We start from the raw sequence: 18274 nt of genomic DNA, 5'->3' as shown, positions 1-18274 counted from the left end.
TCTGGTTGCTCTTGGGCTGTTGTAGGGTTTTGTTTTTGCCCTTCAGTGGAATGTGTTGGGACTCACTTGGGGTCGTTCCTTGGTGTGGTCGTTTGACCACTGGGCTGGTTGGTTGGCCGCTGGATTGGTCTTCTCCAGTGCTATTTTGTTTGCCTTTGGATGTCCCCTGGGATTGTGGTTGAGGATATCATCCTTGGTGTGTGTTGTTTGGGGTGCGGTCTTCCATGGTGTGTAGGTTTAGGCTTTGGGTTTCCCTGGTCTTGGTGGCCTTGGGAGTTTGCCTCTCCCGTCTGGGTTGCTGTGTCCTAGTCCGGTTTGCTGCGCGCTCCTTGGCTTTCCTCTAGTGGGGCCCTGTTGTTGCTCTTGTTCCTGGTGGGGTATTGTGCTTCACTGAGTTTTGGCCTCTGGCTCTCCCCCTGCCTTTTCCTGCCCGATTGGGGTAAGTGTTTCTGGCTTCCTAGTGGTTCTGGTTGGTCTTCAAGTGGCTGGTGTTCTGGTGCTCGTCGGGCCTGCCTCCTTCTGGCCACGGCATAGCCTTTGTTGAGCGGGGTTCCAGTGGTTGTTTTCAGTTGTCCCCTGCTTTGTTTGTGAGTGCCTCAGTCTTGGCCTGTTGGCCTGTCCATGTGCCCCGGCTCCTTCTCCCAGTATTGGTGCTTTGTTGGAAGTCCTATGTCAGCGTTGGTGGTTGGTGCTAGATTTTCCTGCCCTGGGGCCTGGTCCTCCTCTGGGACTTTCTGTGGTGGTGTTCTCTGGGCTCTGTGGTGGTCGAGTCAGTCAGGTGGGAGGGGGTTTGCTCATGGCCGGTGCTTCCTCCCTTCCTGAGCTGGTCTGTTTGGCCCTGCCCTTGGTTGGTTCTCTGGGCTTGTTCCTTGGCCCTGTTGGCAGGCCCTCTCCACTTTTTGGGGGTGGTATGCTGTAGGTCTCCCCTGTGTGTTGGGGTTTGTTCCGTTATTGGCCCTGTTGCCCTTCATTTTCTGGTTGGGGTAGGGGCTGATGGGTCTTCCCTTGCTTACCCTCAACTCTCTTTTGCAGGTCTTTTTGGCATTGTTGGGCATTCATTCCATTGTCTGCTTGGGCACGCTCTCTTTAGTTTTGCTTGCCAAGTCTGTGGAGCTGCTTGGTGGTACTGGGTGTGGCGATATTTTTGCCCGGTGGGTGCCCTTCCTGGCTTTTCGTGCCCTGTGGGGTGTTGCGTCTGTTCTGGTTCTCCTTGTCTGGGTGCTTTGCCTTTGGGCTTGGGGTCTCTGTAGTGTACCTCCTTTTCGACCGTGCTTTTGTTTGTCTTCAAATGCTATTCAAATGCTAGTTAACTATATTCAGTTCTACCTTGCCTCTCTCAATAACAGCAAATCAATATTAGCTTGTTTTAGTGTGACCATCTGGTTCGCATTGCTGTGTTTTTGTAATTGCATTAGTGGATAGAATAGCTAACTTGCTCTTTTATAGGACAACCCTTGCTTCTGTACGGTAAGTTCTCTCTTAATTTTCTTTGATGGAAGCTTGAGAATTGCAGGAACGTGTTCCTGGCTGTTTATTTTGTACATAGAATTGTGTATATGGTACCTTCTTCATGTTTCACAAGGAGGTCTAAAAAATTAATCTCTTCCTTTCTTGAATTAAGCGAGAATTGGATATCCGGATTTCTCTGATTTAACCACTTGTTGAATTCATGTAGCATTTCATATGATACCCTCCATAACATAAACATTTATCAACGCCAGATCTTTACTTGGCCATCATATGGGTTGTTGGTGTAAACCCATCTTTCTTCATACATAGCCATGAACATCACTGTAATTTCCAGTGCAAACGGACAACCCATTTTGGTCCCTTTGATTTGTAGGAATTGTTCTGTGTTGAATTGGAAGAACTTGTATATCAGTCAGACTTTCGCTATCTCCACAAGGAATTCTTTGGGTACATTGTGTGGTCGACCTCGTTTATCAAGGAAGTGTTGGAGAGCTTCCAATCCGGCCTCTTGGGAGATGTCAGTGTACAAACTGACTATGTCTATTGTCACTAAAAATTCTGCTTAGGTGTCAAAGGAGTGGCCTTCCAAGATGGTGATTGCTTGCATGGTCTCTCTTAGAAAACTTGATGTTGCTTTGACCAGTGGTTTAAGGAACATGTCAATGTGTTTCTTTTGTCTTTCTAGAATAGAATTGACTCTCGAAATTATTGGTCTGCCAGGTGGATTATTATGTCATTATGGATGTTCAGACGGACATAAATCAGAGGCTTTCTCGGATTTTCATTGTGCAGGTACTTTGCTTCCTTTTTTGATAGCCAGCCATGTTCCTTTCCTCTCTGTATGAGTTTGATGAGTTTGTTTTGTACCATTTTGCTTAACTCTTCCTCCATTTTTCAGTAATGATTTTGGTTGAACAGTTGGCGTGTGATTTCCGCCTCATTCTTACTTCTATCTCTGACAACGATTGCACTGTCCTTATCAGCAGCTTGATTATGATTTCTTGATTATTCATCAATTTTTCTAGAGCAATCTTTTTGTTTTTTATCATGTGCCACTTAATGTAATTTCGCTTTCGACCTAGGGCATCTAGGTCTGTCATGACATTCTTTTCAAAAGTAAGAAGTTCCATGGGGTGGATGTATGACGGTACAACGCATGCTTTTACAACGCGTACCGTTACCACGCAGGTTTTATGTTGCACGTCGTTACAACAACTTGCGTTGGGGGCGCTGGATAGTGAATAGTTTAATTTACTATTCCAACTCCAGTCCCCATGGATAGTAGGGAAGGAGTTGGATAGTAAATTAAACTATTCCCTATCCTACAGCGCCCTCCAGCACAAGTCGTTGTAACGACTTGCGTTGTAAAACCTGCGTGGTAATGGTACCGCGTTGTAAAAGTTTTGTGTTAAAGGATGTTTCCCCATGGCATTCTTGATGTAGGTGGAAAGAATGTCGACTGTTTTTTCAGGCCTGAATAGTTCCTTTCTGGTATGGTTGATTTTTCTGCAAAGATGGCTTTCAGTCCCATTTTCCCAAATAGTTGGATAATTTGCAATTTTGTCTGGCCCATGTCAGGTTTACTTGATGGTAAGAATGATAAACCTTTTATAGGGGAAGGGAGTTGGCCTAATGGCCAGTGTGGTCGACCTCGGATCTGGGGAACTGGGTTCAAGTCTTGGCAAAGCCGCTGAACATCCTGTGATTCTGGGCAAATCACCCCGTGCCAAGCATAAATGAATGTGTCTTCATGTAATGCAACTAGTGCTATGTAAAGTGATCTGATATTTGATTCGGATCAAGTTTGCGCTATATAAAACTTTGTAAAAGTAAAAATATTTAGTACTTTGATTTTGTCGGGTAATAGGATGATGTTTGTTAGGTTGTATAATGGACTGAATTCCTTTCTTACCATCTGTAAGTTTATCTCCTTGTTGTTATTGCACTCTGATATTGGTGTGGTGTCCAGTGTGTTCTTTGGGGGTTCGGAAGGGCGGGATTCTGGCTTTGGTATACTCCATAAGTAATGATTGGGACGAGGACTGGGGGGACGTGGGAGTAATGCCCTATTACTCACCGGTAATCTTTATCACTCCTAGTCCCATTCATTTTTATGCCACTTTCTCCCTCCGTAATTGCGGCTTTCCTGTTAGTGGTTTGGTAGTTCAGGCAGAATGCTGGGTAAGTACTGGTTAAGTACTACCAGTGGGAGGGGGTGGGGTAGGGATCCCAGCATTCCTCTGTTCCTTTTTTCTGTCTTGAAGATGGTTATATCCATAAGTAATGAAGGGGCAGGACAACGGAATCAGGTGTAATGAAGATTACCAGTAAGTAATAGGACATGTACATATGTCTCTGGTGATGTTTTTGATTGGCTGCTGATAGAAATGCCCTTAGTGGTACCAGTGGATTAGAACTTTCATTTCGATTAACAAGAATTTTCCTGTGAAAAGACAATATTTATGGAGAATATTAGCAATGGTAATATTTAGTACACCTATATTGAGCCCTTGGTATGCGACAAATCCCTCCTGACTGTTCCTGTACCGTAGCTATTTATTCGGCCACTTCAGCAAAACAAACAGAAATAAGGGGAGGTGAAAAATTGCTACCTTATTGTGTTGAGTTGGCCTGTATCTGTTTTTCAGTGGGATACTTCTAAGCTCAGATTCCTCACCTTTAGAATACTCCCAGACATCCTACCGGATATGGAAGATATTTCAGCGTTGCTCGACAACACCAATAGGTGGCGTCATGCAGCTCCATGTCAACTCTGCCCTACCCTGGAAGTGATGGCTGGAGTCTCATATGGGCCCCCACCTAAGCTTGCTGATTTCAGTTTCTTTCAGGACACCGACCACGCACTTGGAGCTCAAAAATGAACTGTTCATGCCAGTGTGCATATCTCTCATTTGGAACCGTTTTTGATGGAATAGTCCATTCCACAGAATGGGGGGTGGGAGGGAAATGAGGAATCTGCAGTTAGACAGAAACCTCACTACTAAAGGTTAGTAACGTGTTCTTTTTGATGGCTATTTCTAACTGATTATTCTTCAGTTTTAGAAAAGATACGCAACCAGTACCTCCCCCGGTAGTGTCCTCCAGAAAGAGTTGTTACCAAAGTTAAGTAACCTATTTAGTACAATCATAGTTTCTAAGAGCAGTGGCAGTGATAAACATTCTTGGACAAGGGTACGAATGCTTTGTTGATCAACCAGTGGGCACGTACTTTGTATAAGGACTGGAATGTGCTTGGATCGTTAGGAGCAAATATTCCAATCATCGGTCCGCCCTGCGACCCTGCCCTGGGTAGGATGCAAAGAGGGTGAGTAGGCTGGGTGTAAACTGGCCTCACTATGCCACTTGACAGTGAAGATTGGTCACTGCTACTAACCCCAGTTTACCACCTGTGGCTTCCCCAGTAATATGGCAGGTCTGCAAGTAGAAGCAACTGTCTTGTTGTGCATGGCCTGAGCTATTTCAGGTGCCGGACCAGGTAAAGTGACAGGTGGGGTTATATCATTCAAAGGGCAAAGCAAAAGCGGGGCAGGAGTGGCACCGAGTCTCATGAGTTGGTGGGAGGCAGCCTCCAGATGTGCTTTGCACTGCCAATGTCTACCTTTCAGTTGCCAACACTGCCTGCTTACACTTCTCTTTCTGAGAAGTGATACAGCAGAACCCACTAGTTACTCCAATCTGATAATGACATTTTAAAAGAGTATGCCTGTTCATGTTTTTTTTCTCTAAAATCTCTATTTCAAAAGCAACTTGGTGACAATCATTCTGTTTTTGTTTGCTGGAAATTCTGATAAACATGCTCTTGGCAAAATTAGTATTTTTTAAATAAATATTAAAACTTGGGTCCTTTTTCGTTGTCCAAATTTGTATTTGAGTGCCTTGTATCTAATGTGTGAGCATTATTTAGAGGAAGTATGCAGTTTCTCCAGCTGAATCTGATGTGTGTCCTTACTGTCCCAGAAACACACGAGGGAGAGCTCCTCCAAAAAGTGATAATGAAGCTAATTTATTACCATTTTATATTTTCGGCCATGCATCAAGTTCGCAGGTAAGTGCTTGTAATATTTGCTGTTTTATGTCCTACCTGCCCCACCCCCCTTGGGACATGTCAGCCGCTACTGAAGCACACTCATTTTTTATTGCAGCAAAATGAATAAGGAGTCTGACACTCACCAATAGTCACAGATCTGGGTTGAATCCATCATCGTTCTTTAGCTGAAAAGTTGCAGCGCTCTGTCCATCATCTCCTTGTGTTTGCTTTGTTCACAGTAAGTTGACAGGGTATGCCAAGACAAGGGTCCCTTGCTCACTTTACCACTGAATTCAAGCCAACCTGGCTTATGAGGGATGTTACCCCAAAACCAGTCCCAGGATACTTGTTTCTGGTCCAGGAAAGACCTGGCTTGCAGTTCGGGCTGGACTGTTCCCATGAGGCACAGGGTCAAGAATGATTTGCATATAGCTGGGTCTGAACTGGGGTGGCGAAGTGAGCTAAAGAACGATGGTGGATTCAACCCAAATGTGTGACTGGGGTTGAGTGTCGGAAAAGTTTCAGCACTCCGCCCATCATTTTTTTGTGTTTGTTTCTTCACCATTATTTGGCATGGTATGCCCAGATGTAGGTCTCTTGCTCACTTTGCTACTGGATTCAAGGTAACCTGGCTGATGAGGGGTGTTACCCCTGAACCGGTCCCAAGATGCTTCCTTCCAGTCCAGGAAAGACCTGGCTTGGCAGTTTGTGCTGGACAGTTCTCATTAGGCACATGTTCAAGGCTGATCTGCATATAGCTGCATATAGTCTGATCTGGGGTGGCGAACTAAAGAACGATGATGGATTCAACCCAGATATGTGATGGGGGGTGAGTGTCTGAAATGTTTCAGGGCTCCATCCATCATCTATTTGTGTTTGCTTGTTCACCTTAATTTGACAGGGTTTTCCCAGACGTGGGTCCCTTGCTCACTTTGCCACTGGATTCAAGCTAGTCTGGCTCATGAGGGATGTTACCCCAAAACCGGTCCCAGGATGCTTGTTTCTGGTCCATGAAAGACCTGACTTGGCAGTTTGGGCTGGAATGTTCCCATGAGAGACAGGGTCCAGACTGATTGGCATATAGCTGGGTCTGAACTGGGTGGAAAAGTGAGCTAATGAACAATAATGGATTCAACCCAGATCTGTGACTGGGGGTGAGTGTCTGAAAAGTTTCAGAGCTCCGTCCATCATCTTTTTGTGTTTACTTGATTGCCCTAAGTTGCCGGGGTTTGCAGAGATGAGTGTCTCTTGCTCACTTAGCCACTGGATTTAAGCTAGCCTGGATGATGAGGGGTGTTACCCCGAAACCGGTCCCAGGATGCTTGTTTCTGGTGTAGCGAAGATCTGGCTTGGCAGTTCATGCTGGACTGTTCCCATCAACCACAGGGTCTAGATTGATGTGCATGGAGCTGGGTCTGAACTGGGGTGGCGAATTGAGCTAAAGAACGATGATGGATTCAACCTAGATATGTGACTAGTGCTGAGTGTCTGAAAAGTTTGAGCGCTCCGTCCATCATTTCTTTGCAATTGTTTAGGACTTGGTAATCCTGCTAGAGAGGTGCCTTACAGATATGTGCAGGGGAAGTGATAGCTTTGTCATTGCTTTCGATGGCAAAGTTGAGCTACGAGCGGAGGACTGCTCTACCAGTCTGTAGTGACGGACTGGGGGACTCGTTTTACTTGGGCGATCTCCATGGGGACAGAGTCAGTGCTGCAAGCCCTGGAGTACCCCTCTAACGTACATGTCCTGTGTACCAGGGTACCATTTATTAGGGATGTACAGGTAAGTTAGTAATTTCTAATTGGGGACAGCCAAATCAACATACACTTTAGGGTCAATGCACTGGCACTGAGGTTTGGTGAGCAAAGGCTTCCCTCTCAATGGCATTCCAAGGCTGTTCCCTATGAAGAAGTCACCTGCTGATGAGGGCAAATGGCTGATCTCGGCCCAAGTCATATACTTTTGATGACACTGCACCTATTCCATGTTCATTAGCATCTGTCTTGACAATCAATTTAATTACTGAAGTCAGGGGCTTACAAGACAGGTACTGAGAGTGGTGCGTCCTCAAGAGTATCAAAAACCTTTTGACACTGTTAATTCCAGATAGCTTTTCTGGCTTTTCTGGGCTGCTTCTTGGAGGTCAAGGCAGTTAATGATGCCTCGATGATACCATGACCATTAATTTATTTGCTATAGTATCCAGTCATGCCTAAGAAGGCTCTGACCTGTGTCTGGGTCTTAGGAAGCTCCCAAGCCAGAAAGGTCTGGATCTTGGGCTTGAGAGGTTGTACTTGGCCTCCACCAAATTGGTGGCCCAAGTACACAACAGAACCCTGCCCTATCTGGCATTTACTTGCCTTGCTATTCAGGCCTGTGTGTTGCAGGGCCTGAAGCACTTTTTTGAGGTGGACCAGGTGATCCTCTCAGGTGGAGCTAAATACAGAAATATCATCAAGATAATCTTTGATAATTTTGAAGTGCGCTTCTCATCACCCGTGAGGGTCTCAAGGTGCTAGGGGGAGGGGAGCAGCGCTGGTCAGTCAAAGAGCCAGGTCTTGAGGATGAGCTGGGTGTCATCGGCGCAGGATACTATGAAAATGTGCAGAGTGGGGGCACACCTGATATCGATCAAATGCTCACTCCAGCTTTTCACTCTGATGTAGGAGAAAGTTCTTCAGCCCGCTTTTGCTCTGCGGAGGAGTGGGGTTTTGGTGAGGGTTCGTCTATGGATCTGAGGTTTCTTTTGGGTGTGTGGATGGAAATTCTTTCATTGAGATGTTTGGGTCCGGTGTTGGGGGGAATTTGTAAGTGTTGGTGAGTATCTTGACAGTTACTCTTTTTTTGACGGGGAGCCAGTTGAGGTTTTGCAGGTGTGAAGTGATGTGTTCCTGTCAAGGGATGCCGAGGACGTGTCTGGCTGCAGTGTTCTCTATGCTCTGGAGTTTGCAGAGCAGAGATTTGTTGATCCCAGCAAAGAGGACATTTCCGTAGTACAGTCTGCTGGTTATGAGAGAGTGGGTTACGTTCTTCCTTGATTCGGGGGGATACATTTGTAGGTCTTCCGAAGGATGCGGAGGGTGTTGAAACATGGGGAGCATTGATCTGTCAGGTCATGGAGAGGGAGGATTGGAGTATGATGCCGAGGTTACAAGAATCGTCAGTGGGGATGGAGGGGCTGCCAAGGGCAGTGGGCCACCAGGTGTTGTCCCATGCTGAATGGGAGGGTCCAAGGATGAGGACCTATGTCTTCTCTGAGTTGAGCTTTAGGCAGCTGCTGCTCAACCAGGCTGCAACGTCCTTCATTCCTTCCTGGCAGTTAAGTCTGATGTTGGATCGGTCCTCGTGCGGGAGAGGATGAGCTGGGTGTCATCATCGTGGCATACTATGCTGAGTCCATGCTGTCTGATGATGGTGGCGATGGTGGCCAGGGAGACGTTGAAGAGTGTAGGGCTGAACGATGATCCTTGGGGTACTCCGCAGTTGACTTCCATGGGTTCGGAGAGGAAGGGTGGAAGTCTGATTCTTTGGGTTCTGCCAGTGAGGAAGGAGAGGAGCCAGTCAAGGGGGGTTCCCTGTAAGCCGGCGCCATGGAATGAATGAATAAATGAATGAATACTCATTTCTATAGCGCGTGGTTACCCGGAGGCATCCCAGCGCTGCAGTGAACCAATTCATCACCCGAGAGATTAAAGAAATAGGAAGGTTTTTAACATTTTTCTAAACCTAAGATGGTTCTCTTCCATCCGTATAGGGTCCGGCAGATTGTTCCAAAGTTTAGCTGCTTGGACAGAAAGACGTCTGCCGCCCATACGGGTTCTCCTTATTCTTGGGACTGCCAGAAAGTTCTTACTACTAGATCTCAGGGTCCTATTGGTTTGATAGGGGCAGAACAGATGTTGAATTAGACCAGGACCTGTCTTGGTCAAGGCTTTGTGAACCATAGTCATCGCCTTAAATTCGATCCTCTGTTGTATTGGTAACCAATGGAGTTGTCGGAGTGCTGGTCTGGCGGACGTTCTACGTGGAATCTTTAGGAGCATCCGGGCAGCACAATTCTGTACCGTCTGAAGGACCCTGAGTGTCTCTAGAGGTGCTCCCAAGTATACTGCATTAGCGTAGTCCAGGCGTGTTAGAATCAGGGCCTGGACTAAAATCCTCCTTGCCTCGAACTGAAGCAATTCAATGATTTTTCTGAAAGATCTCATCAAGGCAAAACAAGTCGCTGCGACCTTCTGCGCTTGTGCCAAAAAGTTGAGAGCCGGATCTAACCAGACCCCTAAACTTTTAATTTTCTTCTTGGGAGAAGGGGGGTGACCCAGGGAGGTAGGCCACCATCCGTCTACCGTGGATGGAGCATCATGCCCCAACATCATGATCTCCGTCTTTGTTCCGTTGAGTTTCAGGAAGGAGGCATCCATCCACTCACGAACCTTGCCAAGGCAAGAGGAAAGTTTATCATAGGATGACAACTGATCTGAAAGGGTGATAATGAGCTGCGTGTCGTCAGCATACGTCACTCTTTGCACTCCCCAGGGTAACACCACCTCAGCCAAAGGCCTCATGTAGATATTAAATAATGTAGGGCCGAGGGATGAACCCTGGGGAATGCCACAGCGAAGATGCGCAGGAGGAGAAGAGATGTCATCCTCAAACACAGAGAATGTGCGGTCAGAGAGGAAGGATTGCAGTCATTTCAGCGCGGTCCCAGTGACACCCACATCACCCATCCTTTGAATCAGAATAGGGTGATTAACGGTGTCAAAGGCCGCGCTGACGTCTAATAATAATATGGCTGCACAACTACCTTCATCTACAATCCTTCTCGCTTCCTCAATGACTCCCACCAGAGCCGTTTCGGTTCCTTGTTTGCATCTGAAACCAGTCTGGGTGGAATGCAATAAATTATGGCTTTCTAGATGGGTGGAAAGCAGAGAATTGACATACTTTTCAGTCAGTTTGCTAATTGTGGGCAGCAGAGAAATAGGGCGGTAGTTAGCCCACTCGTCAGGATTGAGGTTGGGTTTTTTCAGTAATGCTTTTACTCTTGCATGTTTCCAGTAGAGGGGGACTGCCCCAGCTGCGAGTGAAGCATTAATTACCTCCTTAATCACCGGGCCACAACATCGGCAACCAGGTTGAGCATGGTGGGGGATGCTACATCAACTGGTGAACCTGATTTCAGGTTGCGCAGAAGTGATTGAACCTCAGGGCAGTCAAGAGGGGGAAAAGTCTCAAGAAGGTTTATCTCCAGACTAGGGGGTGATACTGATATCCATGGCGTATCGTGGAAAGTGGAATAAATGTCTGTTATTTTTGACATAAAGAAGTTAGCTAGTTCCCTGCAGCGAGTTTGTGCGAGACTGAGGTCAGCAGTGGAAATGGGTGGGGTAACTAGGGACTTGAATATTTTAAAAATTTCCCTAGAGGAGCTAGAGGCAGCAGTTATTTTTTTCTGGTAGTAGTTGGATTGAGTGGATTTAATCAGTTTTTTATAGTTGCGAAGAGCAGTTCTATAAATATCCTTACTAGTTCCTTGATAGTCTTTTCTCCAGAGCCTCTCCTTCTGTTTACACAGTTGTTTAAGAGTTCTGAGCTCTGGGGTGTACCAGGCTTTTTTATTTGCTCCGATGCGATGAGAAAGCTCAACCTTGGGTAGGATCTTGTCCAGTGAGTCCTCAAGCCAACGATTATAGCAGTCGAATCTGGCATTTATTGTGCAGTGGGAGACGGCGTTGTAGGCTGCAGAGAGGTCAAGTAGGATCAGGGCTGCTGTGTGTCTGTGGGTGATGTCTGTGGTTTCACTGGTAAGTTTGGTGAATACCCTGATGATGATGCTGAATAGTTCCTTGGAGTTGCTGGAGTTGATGAGAATCTTGTTCTGGATGAAGTCCTTTTGGTTGATCTGATTAGTTGGTGGTTTTCTGTCATGGCATTCTTGTATGTGGTGGGGTCCTCTGGGGAATTGCTGTTTCTCCAATTCTTCTTGAGGCTTCTGCAGGTGCATCTAGATTCTTGGAGGTTGGCAGGGAACCAGGTGGCCTTTCTGGGGTGCTCTTTGTCGGGTTTGTGGCGGGATGTGAGCTCATCTGCGCAGTTGGCGATCCATCTGTGAAGCTCTTTGGCTGGTGTTGGTTGAGGTGGGGGTATCGCCTTTGATGGTGGAGTTGAGGTGTTCCTCCGTGACCTTGCTCCGGTTTTTTCGAGGCAGATGGCGTGCGGGTTTGGGGTCGTGGGTTTGCCTACGTTTATGGCCATGTCTGAACTGGGGTGACAGTGTGGGCTAAAGAACGGTGATGGATTAAACCCAGATCTGTTGACTGGGTGTGAGTGTTTGATTGGTTCAGATGCTCCGTCCATCACCACCCTCTTTTGTACCGCTTTGTTCTCCATAAGTTGGCAGGGTATGCTCAGACGTGAGTCCCTTGCTCACTTTGCCACTGGATTCAAGCAAGCCTGGCTGAAGACGGCTTTAATGCCAGAAACCGGTCCTAGGATGCTTGATTCCGGTCCAGGGAAGACATGTCTTGGTAGTTCGGGCTGGACTGTTCCCATGAGGCACAGAGTCAAGGCTGATTTGCATATGGCCATGTCTGAACTAGGGTGGCTTGGTGAGCAAAATAAGATGGATTAAACCCAGATCTGTGACTGGGGGTGAATGTTTTGCCATTGTGCAACATTCTGTCCATCATCGTGTGCGTTTTGTTCTTCATATAATCAGTCAATCTGGAGTGAAGGCCAAGTTATGTTATGTTATGCTATTAGGGACTTATAAATTGCACGGCTACTCGAAAGAGTGTCCCAGCGCTAAACCTTCAGGAAAAGGGCTAACAGTGGGGTCTAGGCTAGCTGATTTACACTATAATTGAAATAGCCAGGTTTTCAATAGCTTCCTTAAAAAGGAAGAAGTTCCTGCATCTGTCTGAGTTCCAGAGTAAGCTTACTCCAAAGCTGTGCTGCTTGAACCTGAAAGGAGCGACCACCAATTAGAGCATGGAAAGATTTGGGAATGCAAGCTAACTGAAGTGCAGCAGATCTCAGAGCACAACGTGGGTAATAGATTTTCACTCTCTTCCTAAGGTACGGGACTCCATCCCATGGAAAGATTTAAATGTCAGGACCAAGGCCTTAACCCTTGGTTGCTGGGGTTATTCCTCTGCCGTGCTGGGGAGAGGGGGGCGCGCACAGCACCCCGGTGCTCATGATGAGCTCAGCTCGTCATGAGCCACGGTTCTCGTGTGCTCATGACGAGCTGAGCTCGTCATGACCACGCCTGCACGCCCGAACGCTCGCACAGCAGGGGAATTTGCCCCGCGTGCGAGCATTCTAACGGTCATGACGAGCTCAGCTCATTATGAGCACACTAGAACTGTGGCTCAAGGCGAGCTGAGTTCGTCATGAGCGTGGGAGGGGTTAAATATTTTCCTCTTATGGATCGGCAGCCAGTGCATGGCTTTTATATGGGTGGACATTTTTGTTCTGGGTCCGTGTATAAGTATTGCCCTGGCCGCAGCATTCTGGACCACCTGTAGGCGTGTCAACAAGTATTCAGGGATTCCCAAGTAAAGACTATTGACGTAGTTCAGTCTGGATAAAACCAGTGCCTGGAACACCGTTTTCCTGTGTGCTACCGACAGAAGGGGCATGAACTGCTTAAGCATTTTAAGCATTCCAAAACAAGAGTCCACTACCGCTTGTACCTGAGAGTTCATGGACAAGTTATCTCCAAGCCTGACTCCCAGATTTTTGACAGGCTTAACCAAGGCAATGGGGGGAGTCATGTCCTGTGGCCACCAATTCCACCACACATTGTCTAATGGAAGACCAAAGAGGATTATTTCCGATTTATCGGGATTACACTTAAGTTGGCGTGATTGGAACGATGTCCAGCTTAGGGTCTTTGAAAGGGCTGTCCCATCATTCCTTATCCAAGAAGCATGGACCATCGCCTCCTGTGTTTTTCAGGCAAACCTGTGATCCTACCTTTTATCGTTTGTTGAATCTCTCAACTAAACCATTATCCTGGGGATGATATGGGGTGGTGAAATTGTAAGTCACCCACTTTCGTACCATATTGCCTTTAGATAGGCAGAAATGACGTTTGTGGCCCCAATCTGAGATAACCGACTTGGAGCATCCAACCTTGGTGAAGATTCCAAGGAGGGCTCTAGCCCCTGTAGGGGCAGTGACTTTCCTTAGGTGAATGGCCTCAGGATGTCTAGTAGCATGGTCCACTTTCACTAGGATGATCCTGTTCCCTGAAGCTGTTGGTGAGTCCGAGGACCAACATAACTATCCCCACCCTCTCAAAGGATTTCCCGATTACTTTGTAAAATTGGTCTGTGAAGTATGTATTTAAAGTTGGTTGGTTCTGGTAGACAACTGTCAGAGTTGTGTTCTTTTCCAGTCTTTGCAGTTTTTCAGGAAGCTTGAATGTAATTGTTGGCATCTTTTATATTGTTTCGTTAAGTTAAACAATATTTTTTCTTCTTATCATTGTTTGTAGTTTTATTGTATTGGTTGTTATAGCGTCTGTTCAGTTGTTTTGTTAGCAATATCCTTATTCGGAAAGCGCAAATTAATTTTTTAAAGGAAAACGTGGTTTTACATGTGCATTTATTTAAATACATGTATTATTTATATATATAAAATAATGTAAATAATGTAAGAAATAGATAGATCTATTTATTTGCACAATTAATTAAAATCATTTCAATTCATACAAAAAAGAAGATAAAAAGGCACTTTCAGCTCTCAATTTAAAAGAAAAAGAATGCAAGTTCATAGCTGACACAGCAAAGGTTCATGGGTGGTATCTGCCGGTAGAATTGAATTAATCTTTGTTATAAATTTTACAAAGCGGGAGGCCATTTGTGCTGATTCCCACTTCATACACTCCTCTAAAGGCTTCATGGTAGGTCCGCACATTAAGAATTCTCCAGATGGGGCGCAGCCAATAAGTTCGAAGGGGGAGAATAGTTTTGCAGATGCACAGAACGTGTGCTAAATTGTTTTCCCCTTTGTTGCAGTAGCGGCACTGGGAGGACAGGTCTGAATTGTACCTCCTTCCATAATTGTACCCCACCAGGGGGATTAGCCCAAAACGTAGTCTCATTAACTGGTGTTTCACTAATGGGTTCATGGAAGATGACATGTAGTGTGGTAGGGTTTTTAGATCATAGAGTTTTGATGCCCAACTGCCATGTGATAGTTTTTTCACGGATATTTCATCGTGTTCCATTGATCGTATTTTTACTTGTTTGATCAGGGCTTTGGTGGCAACCCCTATGGATAGCGAGCTCGCCATAGATCATGGGATTCTAAAGAGTTGCAAGCAGAATGTTAAAAATGCATTCCAAGAAGTGCTGGGATTATTTAACAGTGACCAGATGCAACTCTTTAGTGTGGAGGTGTGGGACATTTTAGTTTTTGCACAGTAGGCAATGAATCTTGCTTTCATGGTCCAATGTTGGGAGAACAAGTGGAACTCCATGTGGATTTGGGCATGAGAGGTTGAACTGGGTAGGTGAAACACTCTACGAAAACAGGCTGATTGCATTCTGTCCAGTCAAGTGAACATTTTATCTTTAAAAGTAATGGCGCCAAAGGCTATTGTAGATAGTAGTTTGGCATCTATCACTCTAATTAGTGGGGTGAAGTCAGGAGATTTGAGTGCTTTCTTAGTTCGTAGGAAGGCCCCCTCTAGGCTGCGGCCACAGGTGAACAACCTTTACAACGAAACCCTAACAACGCGGTATCATTACAACCCAGGTTTTAGAACGAAAGTCGTAACAACGAATTTCGCTGGAGGGCGCTCTAGGATATGGAATAGTTTAATTTACTACCCAACACCTTCCTTACTATCCAGGGGGACTGGAGTTGGAATAGTAAATTAAACTATTCACTATCCAGCGCCCCCCAACGCAAGTCGTTGTAACGACTTGCGTTGAAAAAGCGGCGTCGTAACGGTATGCGTGGTAATACCACATGTTGTACCGTCATAATTCCCGGGCCACACTTTGCATTGCCTTGATTTGCGGACCCGAGCTCCCTCTGTGGTCTATCCAGACTCCAAGATATTTGTAAGTGGATCCCCCAGCAATGTACCAGGGGCGCTGTCTCACTCGGCTTCTCGAGACTATCATAACCTTGGTTTTGGGGACATTAATCTTCAGCGCAATGGTATCACAATATGTTGCCAAGGCATCAAAAAGTTGTTGAAGGCCCACCTGTGTTTGATCAAGTAGAATCGTATCTTCTGGCGGGTTACATTGACTGGATTTTAACAGATGCGATTCTTGGTAGGAAAGCATGAGAGCGGGCCAGCCACTTCGTAAATCTGCGAGGTATAAATTAAAAAGTGAAGGGGACGAAATACATCCCTGCTTTAGGCCTTTGTTGGTCATGACTCAATAGAGTCGGCAGAAAGCCATATTTGAGCAATTTCTCCCAGAGCTTGGGCGGGCAACGTTATGAAATGCCTTTTGGAAATCGATAAATCCCAGGAACAGCAATTTTGCTTTTGTTGCAAGTGTAACCTCGATCATGTTGGCTAAGCAAATCAGATTGTCCTCAATGTGGCAGCCCTTTTGAAAGCCAGTTTGCATGAAAGGTATTAATTTATGGTCTTCTGCCCAGCTGGTCAATTGTAATAAGACGCTTGCTTAGACCTTTCCATCAACATCGAGGAGCGCAATCATCCGGTAGTTATCAGGATTAGATCGCTGACCTTTTTTGTTGATAGGGATGAGGAGAGAACCTCGCCAAGAATCAGGAATGGGACCACCCATTCTACATGTCTCGAATTTCGGGGCCAAAAGCGCTACCCACTTGTAAGTTGAGGCTTTGTATTTCTTTGTTGGTAACCCATTTGGGCCGGTGGCCCCTCCTGGACGCATTTGTTTTATAATGAGGGCAACTTGACTTGGAGTAATCTTAGTAATTGGTGACATTTCAGGGAGGGGATTTAGAGGGATGGAGCTATTGTAGCTACACCAAATATATTTGTCGAGTTCAACGTAGAGGGTTTCAATGTGGGTCTCCCATTCAGTGGGCGAGAAATTCATTAGGGTGGACGGTTGGCCTGGTCTAGCAACCTTGCTTACCCAGTTCCAAAATCTCTTTTGATCTTTTGATTTTATGAATTCATGGGTAAGTGTCCAGCGCTGTTCCTCTTTTATCCTTTTATCTTTGAACCTTCATTTCGTATACTCTTTGTGGATGGTCAAAATCTTCTTTCACTAGGATTTGTAATCCAGGCTGGTATGTATGCTTTTACGCAATAAGGTATTTAATTTATATTTAATACTCAGCATGGTGTGCTTGAGGTCGCCGAGGTGGGGTATGGATGAAGGATAATTGTTTGAGTTTTTAAAACTCTTTACAGATTGATTTTATTTAAGGTCCTGCACTACATGTTCCCACTGTGATGGCATCAGCTGGCTCCTAGGCTCTTGATTCAAGTTTTCCAAAAAGTTGACCACCTTCTCTTCAATTGCCTCTTGTTGATCCAGTGTCCAGTCTAATTTTTTTAATTGGGTCCAATGTTGAATTTTTCCCAATCAGGTACATTTTTGGCCTGAAACTCTGATTTCATAGAACTTTGCATGTTAAGATGGCATGATCACTTTCCTATGAGGGGGTTACCATACATTCCTGGACTAGTTGGAAGTGGGTGACTGAGATCCATATGTAGTCCATGGTAGCCATTCTAAAGGGAGATACATGGGTATAAGCAGCGGGCGAGACTGACTCCAATCTACCATTTCGGATACAGAGCCCTAGTTGGTTTAAGCTTGAGGCCACCTTTGTCCCTTGATTATCCTTCCGTTGGTACTGGAATTTTATATCTGGGATTGCCCACATTTGGTTATCCAGTGAAGTTAGAAGGGAGGTATCCAGGCTTTTCTCCATTAGGTTGGCATTAAAGTCTCCCATTATTAGCCACATATCATTCGGGAAGTGTTCAAAAAGATCTCTCATGATTTTTTATTTTAGAAGTTTTCTATAGCGCTGGCCAGACCAGAGGGTATCGGAGTGCTTTACAGTTGATGTGGAGAAGACAAGTGTAGGACAATACAAACAGATTCATACATGTTCAAAGATTAACAGAATTGTCTGGCGCCAGAGGGGCCACTCTGAGGTAGCGTCTTTGAGGTCATCAAGGTTACAGCGTGAGCTGTTGTGGTAGAGTTCGGGAGAGCACGGTTGAGGTAGAGGATTTTTAGACGGCTTTTGAATTCTGGAAAGGAAGGGGTAATCCTGATGTCCACAGGGTTGCAGTTCCAAATTTTTGGAGCGTTGCCGGCAAAAGAGCGGGTTTCGTTTTTTTGTTTCCGGGTTTTCAAGGGGATGAGTAGGAGGGAGTTTGAACTTCTGAGATTTCTGGATTGACCCGCTTTCTTGAGTTTAGAGGCTAAGTATTCCGGTTTCGATGTGTGCAAGGCTTTGGGTGTCAGGCAGGCCGTTCTGAAGTTGGTGCACATTTCCATTGGGAGCCATTTTAAATCTCTGAGTGCGGGAGATATGTGGTCGAATTTCTTTGCACCGGAGACCATTCTGGCTGCTGCATTGAGAGTAGTATTAAGTGGCGCTAGGTGGAATAGGGCTGTGCCGGATAGGGTTGCGATCCCATAGTCTAGTCTGGACAGCACCAGTGATTGGGTGGCTTGTTTGAGATCACTCTGCGGAATGTGTGGTTTGATTTTGTTGAGGAGCTTCAGATTGAGGAAGGCGCTCTTCGCAGAGTTCTTTAT

The sequence above is a fragment of the Lissotriton helveticus genome, chromosome 2_2, assembly GCF_964261635.1.
Source record: "Lissotriton helveticus chromosome 2_2, aLisHel1.1, whole genome shotgun sequence".
In the NCBI taxonomy this organism is placed as follows: Eukaryota; Metazoa; Chordata; class Amphibia; order Caudata; family Salamandridae; genus Lissotriton; species Lissotriton helveticus.
The sequence above is the reverse complement of the archived record's forward strand: the minus strand, read 5'-3'. Positions refer to the sequence as shown.